Source organism: Bicyclus anynana, chromosome 14 (assembly GCF_947172395.1).
Source record: "Bicyclus anynana chromosome 14, ilBicAnyn1.1, whole genome shotgun sequence".
Taxonomy (NCBI): Eukaryota; Metazoa; Arthropoda; class Insecta; order Lepidoptera; family Nymphalidae; genus Bicyclus; species Bicyclus anynana.
The window spans coordinates 16539320-16559546 of record NC_069096.1 but is presented as its reverse complement, the minus strand read 5'-3'; the positions used below and the strand labels follow the sequence as shown (position 1 = coordinate 16559546).

Below are 20227 nucleotides of genomic sequence, written 5' to 3'. Positions count from 1 at the left end.
CGTCATCCCATCTCTTCTGCGGTCTGCCTCTTCTCCGTTTACCATCTCTGGGATACAATACTGATACTTTCCGACTCCGACCCCGTATCATATGACCTGCCCATTTCCATTTGAGTCTTCTAATTTCAGTCACAAATTCATATAAAATGAGAGATAAACACGATGATTTACACACACACGATGATAGTCACAAATTATAAAGATAAAACATATTTGGTTACATAGGTCGTCTACCTAAACGTTGCGTCTAGCCTGCGGGGCGTGTCGCTACGAAACTTTCCTGTAAGCTCGCAGCTTACACGCAGCCTTCAGGCTTCAGCCGCAGGCCCCAGTGTCCCACCGGCCGCGGACACGCGCGGAAGCCTTCTGAAGGCTGTGGCGCGCGGGCGGATTGAAACTTTCGTGATATCGAGTATAGTTTAGCTTCCTTCCACTTCTGTTTTATTTGTTATTATAATCATTATAAAAGTTGTGGTTATTTTTTTCTGTTATTGGATTTTTATGGCGTGGATCTTAATAACTACGCATTAACGTTTTCAGGGTGAGTTTTTTGTAATATTAATAGAAATATGTATTTTTCACATTTTGTTATATTAAATCTTTTGTTCTCTTCTTTAAATAAATAAATATTTAATTATAATGTTATAAATATATAAAGACTAGTGATAAACATTTTTTATTTATACTTTCAACATGTACTACATTTTTAAATACATATCTATATAGAAATGTACGTAGCAAAGACTAAGTTATTGCTTATTTGCTACATATATTTATATTTTTGTATGTGTTTTCTTTGTTTAAAACAATATTGCATGCAGGTATCCTTGGTCAAGGTTCTTTTCATAATATTATACCTACTTAATATCGAAATTAAACGAAATTACCTACCTGAGCGATTAATAAAGTATAGAATAATAGTTTTACCTATAAAAAGGAAAAAAATTGTATGGCAATAAAAATGTGAAGTGAAATAAAAAAAGTAAGTTTGGTAAGTATTCCTTTATAATAATTTTCTTTTCGTAACTTGTTTTCATACAATTTGTATTATTAAAATCTGCTAATTGTGAATACACGTACATTCAAATTTTAATGTAGTGCGAACATCTACTTCTTTTTTAACCGACTTACAAAAAAGGAGGAGGCTCTCAATTCAACGCGTATGTTTTTTTTTAATGTTTGTTACCGCATAACTTCGTAATTTCTTAACCAATTTAAAAAAAATCTGTCTTTCTTTGAAAGAGTGTACTTTCAGATTGGTGATATAAAAAGCGCCACAGTAACGGGCAATTTCGTTATTTTCGTTTTTACACAAATTTACTGAACCGAACAAATGCATTAATTAAAGCCGATTAAATCATAAACTTTTAGGATTTAACGAGAGTTCTTTCCCGTGGTTCTTTCAGAAATGGCTTAAATTAACACGTCACTGGCTTGGCACCGCCATCAAAGTGATCAGAATGTAGCACATAAGTTAATTTTCGCTTTTTAGTTTTTTGATTTTGAAGTCGGTTAAATTTTTTTGTTAAAAAGATTTTATTGGTTTTACATTTAACGTTTTTCTGTGTTGTCAGTATGAATTTATTATATATTTTTTTTGTATTTTAATCAATATAATATTAACTTTTACAAAATGTCTTACTGAAAGAAATTCACGTTAGGTGTTTTTTATTTATTTTATGCAGGACGAGAAGAAACAAAATTGAATCTTGTAGATTGCTTTTGTGCAATTGGACGATTGAATTTTACTACTTTTAATGTCTCAATATCTTTAAAAAAAAACAAACAATAATTTTTGTACATAAAAAATAATTAATAATAGAATAATGATTATTTTCTTATTTATTAGTCAGTATATAAAAACATGATATAATAGTCCTTGTGTCAGTACCATCTATTTGCATGATAAGTGTCACTAACGGAATAACCGGTGCCGCAAATGTAAGGATTAATTTAAACACGAGGGCCACGAACCACAACGCAAAATCGCTCTACGCTAAAAAGCTTCAGTGGGAGCTTAAAAGGTAATAGTATCGCGTGTATAATTTTCATTGTATTCAAATCATGTATTAAAATAATTATTAACTCAATCTAATTAAAATATTAACGCCTCTTTGCTTCGCTGACGTGGTATCTTGAAAAAGACTTTTTAGAAGTTTTCGAAAAAGTAATGTGTTTTTCAAGTACTAATCTAATAAAGCATTGCAAACTTTAGCTCAATCTGATTCTGACTTTTAAAATTCAGTTGCGTGATTTAGCTTTGTTTGCAATTTGACTAACAGTTTCTAAAAATAATACTCTATTATAAACAATTTTTTTAAAATATAGTTTAATATATTTAAAAAAAATAGTTTATTTAAATAAACATTAACTATACATTAACTATATCTATGGTATATTTTGGCTAATATAGTAACTTCGTTCGAAAAGTGTTAACTTCAGCGTTTTTTGTTCTATGGTTTGTATATTCAAGAGCTTACCAAACTGGTTGTCAGGATAGTTTATTTACATTTCATGAACGAATCAACGGTGCTTTTGCTGTACTGATTTATACTAATAAGAAATTAAATATCACGTGTCTCAGACGGTGAAGGAAAAACATCGAGAGGCACCTGCATACCAGAGAATTTTCTTAATTCTCTGGTACGTAAGTGAAGTCTGCCAATCCGCATTGGGCCAGCGTGGTGGACTATTGGCCTAACGCCTCTCATTCTGAGAGGAAACTCGAGCTCAGCAGTGAGCCGAATATGGGTTTATAATGATGAATGAATGATGATACTGTGCACAGCCACACCTGATATTCTGGACGTTGGTAAAAGTCGCTGTTGACAAAAATTGTAAAACGCGTCAGTTCCATGGCCCGGCGTAAGGCACGTGCCCGGCTTGCTAATGCTCGAATTACACTATCTTGCGTCCAGAGGCGTGCCCGGCGTCGGCCGTGTGACGGAAACTGGGGTTGAAATTAACGGATTTACCCGCCCGTGTCATTAATAAGCATTTCTCTGAGAAATGCTGCAGACGGAATTATAATCTACGTTTGTAAAAGTTCCGTTTCCGTAAGGAAAGTCCAGTCTACGCAGCCTTTGTGATGACCGCGTGAAAGTACGAGTTTGAGTTCTTATAAGTTCATCATTATCATCATATTATTATTATTTTGTATAAGCACGCTTAGCTGCAATCACGCCTGATGATACAGCCTATGTAGGAACGCACTTGCCTAGAAGTGCTCTTGACTCGAAGATACCCATATTGTAGGTGGAGGGCACATGCCGCTTGAAGGTACTCTCAAACACCATGATCCTGAGCCACCTGCATCCAGCGACAGTCTGCGACTCACTTGATGTCATCAGTCCATCTGGAGAGGTCAACCAGTACCTTGGAAACAATGTCTATTGGATCTTAAAACTCTGTGCCCCAGCTATTGCCACTTATGAATAATATATGTAGTGCATTTCTTGAAAAAAAGAAAATATTTTTTATTTTTCCAAAATATTTTAATACTTGCCAAATCCACTATGGTCTGCATAGTTACTTGTATAATGATACTACCTCGAGCTGCCAAATTTAAGCTATTATAAAATAATGAAGCCTTTCAGGCTATAAAATCATCAGCCTAGATATCAATAGATCGTGAAAGTGTGACGTCAAAATTTCATTGGCGTTATCAGCATCGCATACGCATCGTGCGGAATTTTAACATGACATGGAACAATACTATAATAACCAATTATGTTTGAAGAAATAAGAGGTAGATAAGTTATACGCCAACCGCAAGTGGCACTTAAAACTATGCTAATTAGCAAATCTGAGCTCAGTCGCCGCACTGTCATCGCGCCGTTGACAACGCCAGTTGTGTGCCAGTTGTAGGTAAACATCGAATGTGGCTTATGTAACCTATCTACCTCTTTTTTCTTCTAATATCATTGACAATAACCGCCTCTGTTGGTCCATTGGTTAGCCTATGTGGTTTCGGGTCACAAGGTCCAGCTGGGTTCAAATCCGGCTTGGGTTATGAAATACTGATAAATTCTCAGCCCGGTGTTGGCATGTTGGTGTTAATACACCCCCTGTGCCTCGCGGAGAGTACATTAAGCCGTTGATCCCGATTAGTATCATTAACTTAATCTATTTTGACAGTGGTCGTTAGCGTAGGAGCAGCGTGTTGGGTCTTAGCTCCATATCCCCCCTCCTATAAACCCTAGGCATATTTAATGAGCCGTAATGAAGTCGGTTTAAAAAAGCTTGATATATAATTTTAGAACAACAGATTTTTATAAACAGTTTTAAAGTGGACATGCTTTGCGATTCTATATCATTTCATTTGAACAAGATAAAACTTAATAAGCTCAAGTTTGTTTTATTTAAAAAATATGATGCTAAAACTCCGCGTCTCGCAGTAAGATCCAATTCGTCACTGTCATTTAATAGTTAAGCTCCTTAAATTATACCAGACTGAGCAAACGCCTCCGTTTCTGTAAATACATTTAAATTTCGTTCAACGACTGTTTTCTTAACGTTGGGAAAGTTGCAAAATTTATATCTAAACTCTCTGCAACACAAATAAATAAAATTTAAGTGTTTGTTGTAAACACTTTACTGAATTCATATAAAATCAATTTCTTAGTGAGGAAGATTATCGTTAATAGAGCACCTTTTTAAAGCTTTGTTTTTCCAGTGGTAGTCTGTATGACTTCGGATCACGAGTTCCGGGGTTCGCGTCCGGGTTTGGGCTATGAAATAGTACTGAGCTTTTCTTTCTTGAAAATTAGAAACTAATGTATACGTTTATAGACACTTTAAGAGAAAAGGATAGATAGTTAACTCAAAGGGTAGGTAACAAAGTACCGTTGTAAGTAATTAAAATCACTTCGTTATCCGTCTGTCTGTGAAAAAATTTAACGCCTAAGTTAACTTTAGCTTAGATACGACTGTTAATGATTTAATTACAAATATATATGAAACTATATATTTGTATTTAAGTCATAAAAAATACGAATAAAGTCTTTATTTCAATTACGTAAGCCTACGAATGTGTACGGTGAGCGAGTCCAGCTCGCACTTGTCTTTTTTTTAAAGCAAAACTCCAAGCTCAAAAGAGCCGGTAACAAATAGCTGATAAGTGTAATGGCTAGCACGTGAGCGCAGAGCGTCGCTTTAGCAGACGCGCGCTAACTGCATTACTGCACCACTTGCTCGCCGGAGCACGTGGCGTTATCTACTCATATTATTTTACTTCCAGTCGATTGTCTAAGTAGCGCATATTTTTTTCATCACGAGGGTGGCTTTTTTCTAGTAAAAAAATGTTTAAAATCGATTCAGTAGTTGATATAGTGAACTGATTTTAAACATTCTTTCTTCCTTCTTTATAATACTAGTATAGGCGCAGCTTAGATTCACGACGCTCCTCCAATGGTAAGTATCAGGGTGATAATGTTTATTTAACGACCACTATCACAATGTTAATGATAATATCCGGACCGAAACCTAAGGCACAGAACTGCAACAAAACTATCCAACTCTTGGCTGAAAGTTTTACTAAAAATTTCTTAAACTAAATCGTACTGACACCCTCGTGATCCAAATACGCATAGGCTACACCAGACCAACGGGGCACAATCTAAAGCAATCGATTCATACCATTGTCACTAGGCCAGTAACCCTCAGTCTGGTACCAAAGTAAACCCTACTTAATTAGGACCCTCCATCCGGTCCCGCCTTATTGGATTAGTCTCATTTTAGAAAGCTTCCTGAAACTTAAGGGTTTTATCTAGTTAGCCAACTTTTTCCAACTTCTTACTTTTCCTTATTGGTAACTTTTGACAAACTGTCTGGCTTTACTTTGGAGTAACATGTTGACTAACGGCCTGCCCTGATTTTGTTTTGTTTTATACAGGGTGTTTTTAGTAAAGAAAGCAACATACCATAGAAATGACACATTCTTCTTCGTACAATAATTTTGATATTCGTTTTTTTGTTTGTATAAGCTAACTTTTTATTAATGGTTATAAAAAAACATATTTTTTTAATCATAAGTCATGAGACTTGTCCACAAGTCATTAAAATTGATAAAAACCTGAAATTAATAGACAGCCAGCTTTTTGCGAGTAGCTAAAGATAATTACACCTCTCGCGTATCACGTTCACAAAAAAAATGCTTTCGAGTCTGAGCTTGAAAGACGGTAATGTAGCTTTTTAGCTTTTTACGAGTATATCAAATTTGCATGCTCGCAATCGAAATTTAATTTTCAAGTATCAAACCACTGTAATATGAATCTAATAACCTTTGATACAAAGTCCAATATCAGTTCTTCTAATTACTGATATTCACCAGTTCATTAGAAATGTTGAGTGTAAAAATGGGTTTTAAACGAATGCGAATAAGATTCAATTTACGGTGAACTAAAATTATTTCTATATTGGAAACTGACTACGCGACTGCGGTTCATCTCCTTCATACATCGAGCCATCTCATTGACATAATGCTGTTAGAGCAAAATATTGCTAGCACAAATAATCTCACGAATTTCTACTTATAAGTTAAAAATTATTCAAAATAAATCGGGCTTTTACGGATAATATTATCTAGGTACCCATGATCTCAACAAATTAAAATCTACACTTTGCTCAAACTTTCTGAGTTGACAACGTCTAATAATTCGATGAAGCCGGCTGCACACTTAAAAAAGATTACGTCATGCGTCGTTCCCTCGCTCTAGGGTTGCCAACTTTTTTTAAAAGAAATAAAGTATAATCTGGTCTATGAAGATTATTAAACAGTACTTTAGAAAAAACAAACATTTTCTTTTGAAAAATCCAACTATCAGTATTTTTTTACGACGTTGTCACGCTCAACTAATCGGTTGTTTGTAAACCGACTTTACAGACAACCGTTTTTTTTTTAAATATGACCAATATTCCCATCCAATTTCCCTCCAACTAGTCGGGAAAGACTTTACTAGGAGTGGGTACGATAGTTATGCTAATATTTAAAGCATTCTTCATAAAATCACATAAAAATTAATTATTCTAACTTTCTTAATTAAAATATCAGTGAATTACTGATTTTATGTAGGTAATATGAAACATGTTTTTTTTTATTATTAAGAAATTTTTTGATGTAGAGATTTGTAGATTTTTGTATATTGTATATACAAGACTACTCGTACCTAAGAATAAAATAGTAGAAAGATCAAATAAGTAAGAAGACTACTTTTGAAACGACCTGTCAACTTTTGATTCGGTTTTTTGTGACCAGAAAGTTTTTAGGCTTGATACGTACAAAATAATTGATGTAGAATCTCTGAGTGTTCCTTCGTCTTTCTAATATATTGTTTTATTACTAGTTTATTACTTTATTACTAACCTAGTTAATTATTTTATTACTCATTTGGTATAAGTACTTGTGCTGTGCATGAGTTACCTTATGACCGGGAGATTGTACTTTGTTTAGTTCGTTTCTCAGCTTTTTCAATGTACAGATATTATTTTAAGGTCACTTACAAGGAAAATTGTAATTTTTTTAGTCTAAAAATAAGAAAAAAATACAACGAGTTTTTCGATTTTATCTTAACACTAGCGGACGCCCGCGACTTCGTCCGCGTAAATTTCGATGTCAACTTTACTACTACCCCCTAACCCTACCCCTACCCTACCCTACCCCTACCCTACCCCTACCCTACCACTACCCCAACCCTACCCCTACCCTACCCATATTCACACGGGAACGGGAACTACGTAAATGAAAGCGCCGGGCGTCATATAGCGGAATTTCTGCGTCTTTTAGAAATTTTGTATTATCTCCAAAACTATTTAAGTAATTAACATACTGTAAAGGGCAAATCTTATCTCCATAATATCCTTGTGATTATTAAATAATTTATTTTAATAAGGATTAAAGTTTAGTTGTATAAATAATGACGTAAACCTAAGTATATAAAATTAATAATTTTTAAAACACAAAAGGTACCTACTATATCTGCTAATATATAGAAGATAGATATATGGTGTCGCGGAGTTTTTTGTAGAACTTTTAAAGATACATAAAGTCTCTGTACATTAATTTCAATTTTACACAATAGTTACGGCAGCGCATGCGAATAAGTCTGTTTAAGAGGATTTTCAGTCCGACCTGTATGACAAAAACTGTGATAACTCAGCTAATTTATATGCTACCAATATAAAATATAGCCTATAGCACTCCCCGATAATGAAACATTCTACTGGTGAAAGAATTTTTGAAATCGGACCAGTAGTTCCGAAGATTACCCCATTTAAAAAATGTTACAAACTTACAAACTTACAAACATACAAACTTACAAACTTCTACCTAGCTACCTCTTTATAATATTAGTATAGATTGAACTATTGAGTTATAAGGAAGGCATATCCCGGAAAAAATGACAAAATAACATAACATTTCTTATATTTAGCCCAACTCTTGATCAAATAAAACGTGGGTTTTTCCTATCAGAAAAAATAGCGTGCAAAAATGAAAAGGTGTTTTATACTGGCAACAATTTGTAAGCCATTGTGTGCTTAGATTAGATTTTAAGTGCGTAAGCAGTTTTCTATTAAAGATAATATAGAACATTATTACATTTAAACAACAAGTACCTCGTTATTCTTGTTTGGCCTGGCTAGATCATGAGGTTTTATCTAATTAAAATTTCAAAATATATTCTGTATTTTTGGTGAAGTAATATTTAAGCAGTTTTGAAAATGTTTGTTATTTTAATAGGAGGGAGGTATGATCATTAAGAAGGGGTTAATGAAGTATATAATTCATGAGAATACGGGGATAAAATATAGCCTACGACACTCACAAATAATGTGACTGTCTAGTGGTGAAAAAATATAAAATTCAGTTCAGTAGATACAGAGATTACACCCTACAATACCACAATAACAACAAAACTCAGAATGAGAGGGGTTAGGCCAATAGTCCACCATGCTGGCCCAATGCGGATTGGCAGACTTCACACACGCAGAGAATGAAGATAATTCTCTGGTATGCAGGTTTCCTTCAAAGATTGAGATATAATAATATATCTCTGGCATGCACATTTCCTCACGATGTTTTCCTTCACCGATTGAGACACGTCATATTTAATTTCTTAAAATGCACACAACTGAAAAGTTGCATTCGGACCGGACCCGGATTAGAACCCACACCCTCAGGAATCGGGGGTAGTGGTCATATCCACTGGGCTATCACTGCTTATTTTACTACACATATATTTAATAAATGTACATAACAATATTTCATACAACAAAGAGTAACAACTTTACGGGAAATAAAGAAAGGAAAATATAGATAATATTCGGGGAAGGAAAGCGTTTCATAAGCCGAGCTTCCGGGCGGCGGCCATAACTTCTGTATGGGAGCCCTTCAGTAGTTCCTGCGCCGCATCCGTGCCAACGCTTGTGTTGTATGTTTGTTTGTGTTATTGGCGATGTTGTAACTTGGTCGGAACTGGAAATCAAGATAAACTGTGTGACGTGTTACTAAGTGTGAAAATCCCGCAGAAAATGCTAAAACATTACGTTTTATATTCAGCTGATTTAGGATCTGGAGACTCCCCTCCCCTGAAACCTCCTAAATCCACTTCGATCGACGGTCTTCATGGTTATCTTACGCATGGTTTATCATTATATTGTTCATCCTTTTTGGAAGTTGGTTAAAAGTCTGAAAGTTAGTCAGTTCCTACTCCTACCTTAGTTATGTACGGTGGTAAACTATGAAGTTTTAACTAGGTAGCTTTATGGACATCCAGTTTTATAAAATAATGAAGGTATGGCTGTCAAACGCAGTGAATTTATATGTTCACACAGTAGCGAAGCACTCTTTGACGGTGGATTTACAAAACGGAGGTCCTGTCTTTAATTGAGTTTTTCTTAATTGGGCAGGCTTGTCTGCTGGGAGGCTTCGGCTGTGGCTAGTTACTACCCTATCGAAAAGACGTACCGCCAAATGATTTAGTGTTCCGGTACGATGTTGTGTAGAAACCGAAAGGTGTGGATTTTCATCCTACTTCTAACAAGTTAGCCCGCTTCTATCCAAAGATTGTATCATCAACCATCAGGTGAGATTGTGGTCATAAATTAACTTGTAAAGAATAAAAAAACTTCAAAGATGCATAAATGCACTGCCTAACCCGAGTTGTCTTAACTGTATTGTTATTGTTGTACCTGTATTGGAAAAAGATATTTTCTGGCTTGAACAAATTTGTTTACCTACTGCGTACGGTGTTCATGTTCACACCTTATTTTCGACGAGCAAATTGCGTGCTAAGCAGGTGGAATAAACAGAAATACCTTGTTGACTACTTCCACTGTTCGCCGGTCGCCGGTCGCCAGTCGCCGGTCGCCGGTCGGCAGTCGCGCCCATCGCTCGTTGATTAATGGCTTCCATTTACAATTGGTACGCGCTCACATTTGATATCATTAGCGCTAATGGCTGTAGTACGCGTCACTTGTCAGATATTTACACATTTGTGTCTGTAATTGGAGAAAATGCTATTAGTTGGCTGTGTTGTGAGTTGTCACAGACGTATTATCATTCTTATTGGGATATCTCTTTGTGAAACTTTCAGAATGAAAACGTAATTTTCAGAGAAAATCTTAACCCAAAGTTAATGGTATTACACCCACGTTAAGCTGTGAGACCCGAAGTTAGTAGTTCCGTCGGTTGCCTTTGCTATTCTATACGTATATGCTTATAGAAGGCGTTCACGGATCCGCACCGTACGCATCGGCCGTATCGCATCAAATGGATTATATATTCTTTGTATAGAAAGTCATAAAATTGCATCCACTGATCCGCATCGTACGGATTGCATCGACCGGATTTTATATACCGTAAATTAAAAATCCGTTAGATGCGATACGTCCGAGTACGATGCAGATAAGTGGACGCCTACGTTAAGATGCCTTTATTAACAGGCACAAGGCCGACGTATACCGTGTTTCTTCGAAGTGTTGATCTGTTCAACCGATGGTTATCTTCATAAAGTTTATCAAAATATTAGTAGCGTCAGCTATTACTTTAATAAATTAAACACTTCCTCAGTTGGTTGGTTAGCTTTTATGTCTGGGGGTGGCAACGTGAGACACGTGAGACCAACGAAAGTCAATCATACTACAGATTGATTTTGATATCAACAAATTCCTAATAGTAGCAGTTTGCATGCGTTATTAATACACTTCCGTATCTCATGTAATAAAGCTCTACCTTTTTATACATACTGTATTGTTGTGGCTTTTCTTATAATAAAATCCTTTTATTTCTTATTAACTTTTTATTAATAATACACTAATAATTAATATCACTTGGAACGCTGTGCACAGCGCAAACCGTCGGGCAAGAGAGCAAGAGACGATGCTTATCCTTGTCAATGATGACAAGATGACACAATGACAGTGACAATGTCAGCTGTCATTGTGTTCCGATTTACTCTATTACACATACTTCTAACTTCACAAAGTAATTTCCTACGAGTATCTCCGTATTATCGAATTTTCTAGACATAAAACTTGAACAATGTTTTTGTCTGCCTGACCCGGGACTCAACTTTGAAACATATAGCCAACCATTGATTTACTGGACCGATGAGATAGTTATTTCAATGTTGAATAAGTCCTCGTTGTACTAAAGTATAATTTTGTAGAGAAGATAAAACACTATACGCTATGATACAATGTTAGGCAACGGCTGGTAGAGTTAAAAGGTTTAGCCCCATTCGCACCAGAGTTTTTGTAACGGACGTTAAAAAAGCGTTCAAATACAACAAATGCATTCCCAAATATATTATATTCACACGAAAACGTTTTTAAAACTTTTTTTCCAGTATGTCTATGTTGTATTTTCAATTTTGGGCGTTGGAAATAACCCTAAATTTAACTTTGTACTATATTTGGATGCTTATTTAGCTCTCCATGAGATCTTTTTATCCAATGAGTGAGCCCTTGACTGCGACACCACCTGATGATAAGTGACGGTGCAGTCTAAGATAGAAGCGGATGGAAGTGGAACTTGTTAGAGGACAATTACCAAAGACCATTACTTTACAGGAAAATGTCTTTGATGAAATCAGATGTACTGTAAAATATAATCTACATTATGTATCGAGGTGGACAATTGCAATAAATCTCGAAGCCTGTTGCGTTTATAGCGTACAAGATAACATGAATAATGTAGATCCTCGAGGCGCTCTCGGAGCCAATTACCAATCTATCGTCGTGGTAATCTGCTCCTAATCCCGCCTATAGCCCTATACCTTGTCCGTCTGAGGAAAAGCTGGGCTATCCGACCAAATTATTCTCTCCGATACGTTAATATTCAGTTCAGAAAAAAAGAAGTGAAGCCAAACTGAGTCACGTACGTTTCGTACTTATCAGTTTATATGGCTGTATTTCTGTCCTTTTGACTGTAATTATATCAAGACTTATACTTATCGACGATCGATCCTGAGCTTAGTATAAGACTCAATATACGTACTGTTCTTTGTCTATAATTCATGAATTGGAGAGTTTTTGCTCTCGTTAATAATAATAATATAGTACATTAACAATGATTTAACCTTGTATACCTATATCAGAGCGCATATTTGATAACGAACTCGTCAAAGTCAGGCTTTAAAGGAAAATGCCCCACCGCCATAGTTCGCTACCTACGTTCATAATTTTGTCTATTTTGCCATGAATGACACAGTTCACAGTTTGAGCAGTATCGTCGTGAATAAATACTTTTTACCTGCACCCAAGTAGGTACCTACTATATCATCAGTACCATCAATGATATTAAATTCTGTGTACAAAAAGTTTCAAGTAGAAATTTTACTAATAATAGTGTAAGCAATATGTCGGCACTACCACCACGCAAGTCACAGAGTGTAGATCTTGTCTACTCTGTGACTTGTAAGAACATCATCATCGATAGCATACAGCCGAATATTTGTAATATTTCAGGAATACATAGATATTTTGAAGACATTTAATTTTAAAAATAATCGTTAATCAGATAGGTTACCTAATGTCAGGAAGGCCGTGCCGACAAATATTTGTAACTACATTATATGTATAGAAGAAGTGTTTCAGAACATTAGATTCATACATATTGTGACAATTTAATGTAAGATCGTGCCTCCATGATACACGACATATACCGCTGCCTCCCAATAGCAATAGCAGTAGTATACAGAATACATTTGGAGCAATTACTCACGTGCCAGTAAGTTTATAGCGACTAAATATGAATGTCACGTAGCCGTGTTCAGGGACGCGATCAGACGCAAATTGCCTAGTTTGTGTAACGTCATGTCACGAGTAGGTATTGTGAAAACACATATAAATATATTTGAAAAAAGAAGGCTCAGAGTTTCACAGCAGGCGATGAAACGAGCTATACTCGGAGTTTCTCTGCGTGATCGAATTAGAAATGAAGAGATGCAAGTCGCGAAGCTGAAGTTGGCGTCAAAAAGTGTTGGAATGTCGACCCCGCACTAGAAAGCACAGAGTTGGTCGACTCCTCACTAGATGGACTGAAGGCATCAAGTGGGTTGCAGAGAGTAGCTGCACGCTGGCGACTTGTGACCATCGGCTCACTGCTGAAGTCGAGTCTCCTCTCAGAATGTGAGGGGTTACGCCAATAGTCTAACACGCTGGCCCAATGCGGATCGGCAGACTTCATTTTCTGCTTTGTAGGTTTCCTCACGATGTTTTTTCTGCACCATTTGAGACACATGATATTTAATTTCTTAAACAAACAACTGAAAAGTTGGAGGTGCCCCAAACCGGATTCAAACTCACACCCTCCGAAATTGGAGGCAGAGGTCATACATATCCACTAGGCTATAGCGGCAATGGCCTTTATTACTCCCTTATAATGTAGCAATCCATTGTTAGAAATTTATTTGACAAATCTGACAAATCGGTCAGTTTCATAACATTGCAAACAAACCAACAATCAAATCTTTCCTCTTTATTATATTAGTATAAATAAATTACCCAGACATTGGAAAAGTCCTATGAACATCACACACAATGGCATTGCCAGAGAATAATATACAACCATACAACTAACATTAAGACTACTAGTAGGTATTTTAGTATATAAGTGCATGAATAACAAATACTGACGAGTCAAACTGACGTGTCAAAAGTGCTTGTAAACTGAGCCTACTTGAAATAAATGATTTTTGATTTGATCTGAATTAATAGAAAAAAATAATAATAATTTTCATACTTTGGCGCCCTTTGTCCTTTTGATCAGTTAGTTACTCGAACAGCGAAATGTTTAAAGTGAGTAATTTTCAGTAACACAGGAACACAATGTGCAAATCCCTCGTCCCCCGTGTTTACGTCACGTCGTCGAGTCAGAACACTGGTGGTAGCTCAAACTATGATGAAGAGGCAAAAGCTGGCTGGGGAAATGTGTAATCCTAAACAGATTTCAATTTTTTTTCTACTGAAAGTTATGATTATCAGGAAATAACGAAGTCTATATTTTATCCCATATTTCTGCGGGAACGTACGCGGATGAAACAGGGTTTTCTGTTAGAAAATAAACAAGGAGAAGACCATCTTTACATGTTTTGTTGTAGGTACATAAAAGTGGTATTTTCCTACAACTCTCCTTAATTAATTTTAAATAACTCTTTACGATAAAAGTTGTATTTTTCCTACAATTGGGATAAAACCTTAGATCATTAGTAAAACATGGCAGCCAATTAGAGTTATCAATATCTATTCAGACTTGGAAACAACATACCATAATAAACTGTGAGTTTTTTAACTGACACAAATATTTAGTAGGTATTTTGTACATATAATATGCATATAGTAAGTAGCTGACGCCGCGCGGTTTCACCCGCGTAGCTTCCGTTCCCGTAGGAATACGGGGATAATATATAGCCTTCCTCGATATATTGGCTATCTAGCACTGAAATAACTTTTCAAATCGGACCTGAGATTAGCGCGTTCAATCAAACAAACAAACTCTTCAGCTTTATAATATTAGTATAGATTTTTTTCGCAAATACAGTCATTATCATCATCATTTTTAGATAGATTAGATTAGATAAGTACCTGCCTCGCTAGACGTTACTTTTCTGTCAAAGTATATGATCAATGATCTAATGCGATCACATAAACTGTCTCTATAAAATCAATGTTTCATAGTTGTAATCGTGTTTATCGGTTAAAGAGCTCCCTAAGAAACCTATTTGTGTAGTTCAATGGTGTTAAAAACGAGCAAAACCTTCTAGTTTAGGAAAAAATTTATACCAAATCTAAGCTCAAAAAATTACAGACAATTTTGTTTGTGAATTTTGGTGCAATATTAGTCCTTATGTAATTAGTCTGAGTTTTTGCCTATTTCAATGGCCCACTAGAGGGCCGGGCCTCTCTCTCACCTTTTGAAGCTTAGACCCACCACGTTGCTCCGTCAGATAGTGACCAGGACCGATGGTTTAACGCGCTCACTGAGACATGGGGGTGTAACCACCAACCGAGCGCCAGGATGAGAAATTTTACTCCAAAGCTCTCATAGAAAAATGTAAAGCCAGTACCTCGTCATACGATGTCACATAGCTTGACCACTTGATCAACGAAGCATTTAAAAAAGTAATGCCCGCCAAGCGATTTTGAATTCCAAAACCATGTAAGTTACTTATTTTAAGACCACATGTGATCCATCTTACAGCAATTCCGCTATTAAAATCGACATTCCTAGGGAAAGCATAATCTATGCAAACATATTATATAGTACAAGATTTAATGCTTTATTTGCATCTTGTTCTTCTAATATAAAAATAATTACATCAGTAAAAGACAGATACCGTTTATTTTTTATTATTCTTTACAAGTTAGCCCTTGACTACAATCTCACCTGATGGTAAGTGATGATGCAGTCTAAGATGGCAGCGGGCTAACTTGTTAGGAGGAGGATGAAATTCCACACCCCTTTTCGGTTTCTACACAACATCGTACCGGAACGCTAAATCGGTACGTCTTTGTCGGTAGGGTGGTAACTAGCCACGGCCGAAGCCTCCCACCAGCCATCGTTTGCAAAAATATTAACATATTAATAAATAGATGTAACAAATAAACAAACAACCAGATTGCCTGCTTATAAGTTTAGATTATAGTTCAATAAATCTGGTTCGTAGACGACCTTTCCCTGCCGCCGCTGCAGATGTAGTGATGCATCAATCAAACATATCGATCAGCCGTCCGTCTACAGTCTAGACCAAAAGCTTGCGGAGACAAACATACTTCATTTTAGGAAGAATGAATATTCCGTTTCCGACTGACCATGTAACACACGCCTTTATCTATCCTTGCATTTCAAAATACGTAATCTTAGTGGTAAGACTGTCGATATCGACGAGACAAACTGGCACTGCGCACTTCACTAGTAAGTCATTTCATGATATCCAATGAATAAGTTTGGCTGGAACATTATAAGGATGCGATTTATAGAACACAATTTAAGTTCTATTTACAAAAGAAATATTTTTACTTTGAAAATATTCATCTTGTAACACATGTTTTTAGACATTTTTAATTATTTTTTCGAATATTAACCCTAGAGTTATGGGTTTTATTACCTAATAATAGTTATAACCTATAAATAGTTTAATCCCGAGCCCCTGTATAATTCCAGAAAAATTTAAAAAAAAATCATTTCACAAATTGACTACTGACATTTCAATGAGTGAATATATCATGATGAGGTTGAGGATGACCTTCTTCAAATTGCGGTCAAGTGGAGCAAGCTCTTGAGAACTCTTTTTAATTCGTATTAATTATGGATGAAGTGAGGGCTACCTACTGCAATAAGTGTGGTCTTATTAATTTAATATCAAATTATGTTAGTTTAGAGTATGATATTTTTTTCTATTATAATTTATTATACAAGTTTTTAGGGATTTGTATGAATTTAATTAATTAAATTAAATTTATTTAATCGTTCATTAATAGTAGTTTTTTAATTTACTTAATTAAATATTATTGTAAATTATAATTAGTCACACAAACACACACACTCACTCACATGCAACCATTATAATAGAAAAGAATAGAAGCAGAGAGAAAGTTTTCTATTAAACACTCATGACAAATTTTGCCAGTTCGATATATCTATTATAAGCCACGTATAAAAACTTTATTCCAATTATATGGATTTAAAAATACAAATGAACTATCAGATGCCTCGTAAAAATACAGGCATACAAAAATAAAGTTGATGTTACCTGATGAAAATGTAGTTTTCTAATATAAGGAAAGAAAGTTATATCGTCACAAATAAACAAGCAAACATAAAATCAAAATCAAAATTCGTTTATTCTGAACCGGTGAAAGAGACTATTTGTAAATTCACTTTCACCGGTTCAGAAAACAGGTTCTATTAATAAAAGCCGGCAATAAACTGAACAGTTGTTGTTATTCATATAAAAGTGATCGTATAAAGGATTATTAATTTTTATTATTAAAAATTAAGAAACTTCTGAATGTAATGCTGCCATCAGCTGAAGGGTAATAACTCATCATTACGGCAGAGACACGGCCGTGAAAGCTAACAAGCGCTCCGCCGCTCCGCCGGCCATCGATCTCCGGCCGAGCCGAGCTAAGCCGTTGTTGATCAAATACTCTGTTACAGCGGATTATAGTCTTTCAACTTTCAGTCTGGACGTGCCCGTCTAATGCGGTTTGAAATATTGAGCTTAAAATTACTAAAGACATAGATATCTACTTTGCTGTTGGTTATTTAGCTGTGCCCTACAAGAATATAGGAATAAAAAGCTTGTAAGCTATTTCCTGTGGACTGACTGCATAGAGCAAGTTGCAGGGAGCCGCTGGATGCCGGCTCAGGATCGTGATGTTAGGAAGTCCCTACAAAAGGTCTATGTCATGCAGTGGACATCCATTGGCTGATATCATGATGAGCTCCAGACTATAATCTAGGTTTAGATTTAAATACATCTATTCTCTTAAATAGCTTAGTCGCAAACGTGAGAACATTACTTCTTAGCTTTTATTTTATATTACTTCGCCATCATATTATTGCTATTACTCACTCAATGCTCATTCATAATTGAATCTTCTGTTCTGAAATCTCTATTATAAAATACTCTTATTTTTTTAATAATGTTTAACAAACAATTTATCTATAATTATTATTATATTACACTATTAGAAATCTACATTATCAAATTTTAACATAAGCTATATTTTATTTCCGTTTGCCCATAGGAACGGTAACTGCGCGGGTAAAACCACGGAGAATTTTTTAAGGATTAATTTTGGAATAAAAAGTAATTAGTCTACCATTTTTTTACAATATAACGAAGATAAAGAATAAAATGGAAAACACAATATTTTTACAATTATTATTTTATGAAAAGAAAGGAAGTATTTCTTTTTAGATTTTATTATGCGAGAACACAATGCCTCGGGCACCTTGTCCGACTCGTTAGTACAAGTATAAAAGTATAAGAAACGAGATATCTGGAGAATATCTTTCTAATGAATTATTGTTCGAAACTGATACTGATAGATATCAGAGCAGACCCTGTATGACACCTTCCTATTTCATTCTCTTTGTGGGAATATGTAGCAAAGACCCACCAGTCACCACGTTGTTGTGTGGAGTGTTAGGATGATAATGTCAAGCTCGTTTACGATCACTATCATGATTAACACAGACCAAGAAGAAAGGAAAATTCTATATATTTTTTTTTATTCTTTACAAGTTAACCCTTGACTACAATCTCACCTGATGGTAAGTGATGTTACAATCTAAGATGGAAGCAGGCTATCTTGTTAGGAGGAGGATGAAAATCCACACCCATTTCGGTTTCTACATGACATCGTACCGGAACGCTAAATCGCTTGGCGGTACGTCTATATTTCGTACTCGGCCTAGAGGGAACCCAGAACCTCATGGCCTGAAGCTATATATGCTTACAACTGGACTATCGAGGCACTTTAACCTATCAAATAGCAACAATGCTGTTTGGCGACAGATATAACCACTTCCCTGGACGCGCTCTGTCACAAAGTTATAAATATAGGTCAGGAACTAACCGTAGCTTTCCCCTCCCGTTTATTACATGTAGTTAGAGCTACATAACAGTAAATTGTAGCAGCAATGTGGCAACAAGTTTAGCGTCCTCACGGGGTTGATGGGAAACCGACGAGTAAATGATGTCCCCCGCGTTACCAACAGCTTCTGCTAGTTGAGAACAAGTAGCGAAGATATAACAATGTGTAGATCTTCCACTTAATAAATAAAATCAAATTGAAATTAGTTCAAATAGATGCACTTTATAAGCACTAGTAGTGTATAGTGACTCAATTCAAAACGAAAAGTGAGCACTCACTCAACAAAAAATTCAACAGGTGCCATTTATATTTTAATTATAAAACTTAGCAATCATTTCCAACGAATTATAGAAGTCTGAAATTAAAACGATAAATATGTTAAGTAATATTATAATTATTTTCAAAGGGAATAATAATTTATAACATTATTTGGATTGATAGTAAACCATGAACTTTTCTGTACACCTGGCAGCATGTTTGAAAATAAATTCATGTTCAACAGAGTAGGTCTGCATTTATTAGAAACATTTTTAGGAACATGATAAAATGGTCATTAGCATCCCATCTCAATATTTGGTAACCTTATCCAAGGTTACCAAATTCTGTTTCAACTCTGTTATATAAATATACGTTTCGGACCCTAAAAACCTCTAAATACATTTTGTTCTAAAAGAGGAGCCTCGGAAAAAGTTTATACTGCTATAATCATTAGTTTTTTACATTTTTAGGGTTGGATTTTTAGAATTTTTGCCAAAAATAGTAAAATGTATATTTTTTTGATAGAGAAAAAATTTAACATGAGTACAAATCCTAGCCACTGACTCCCTAGCTAGTGAGTTCATATGTAACATCTGGGGAGCCGATTCACGGTCCACTCCACATTGCCAACTGATAACTTATCGTTGCAATTTCGACCGAACGGTGAACGGCCTCAGTTATGAACTGCCTGTAAACATTTTTAACAATTTATACGCTTTGTATTTGGACAGTGAAACCTGTCACCTCATCTTCCAAAGCTTAACAGAGGTCGAAGCAAGGGCTGACTAACTTTCAGCTGTTTTAACATTACGGAGGTCTAGCCGTGACAGACTCTAAGTCAATTGCACAGACACTAACATGTTAT

The 20227-nt window shown here is 35.5% G+C and overlaps 1 protein-coding gene across 1 annotated transcript in view; it reads left to right on the top strand.

Annotated features, from left to right (window-relative positions):
• Positions 1–352: 352 nt before the first annotated feature.
• Positions 353–20227, top strand: part of LOC112047710 (metabotropic glutamate receptor 2-like) — a 211920-nt gene continuing 192045 nt past the window's right edge. Inside the window, exon 1 of the mRNA XM_052885408.1 lies at positions 353–541. The gene's annotated coding sequence lies outside the window, so the exon portion shown is untranslated. The remainder of the gene's footprint in view (positions 542–20227) is intronic.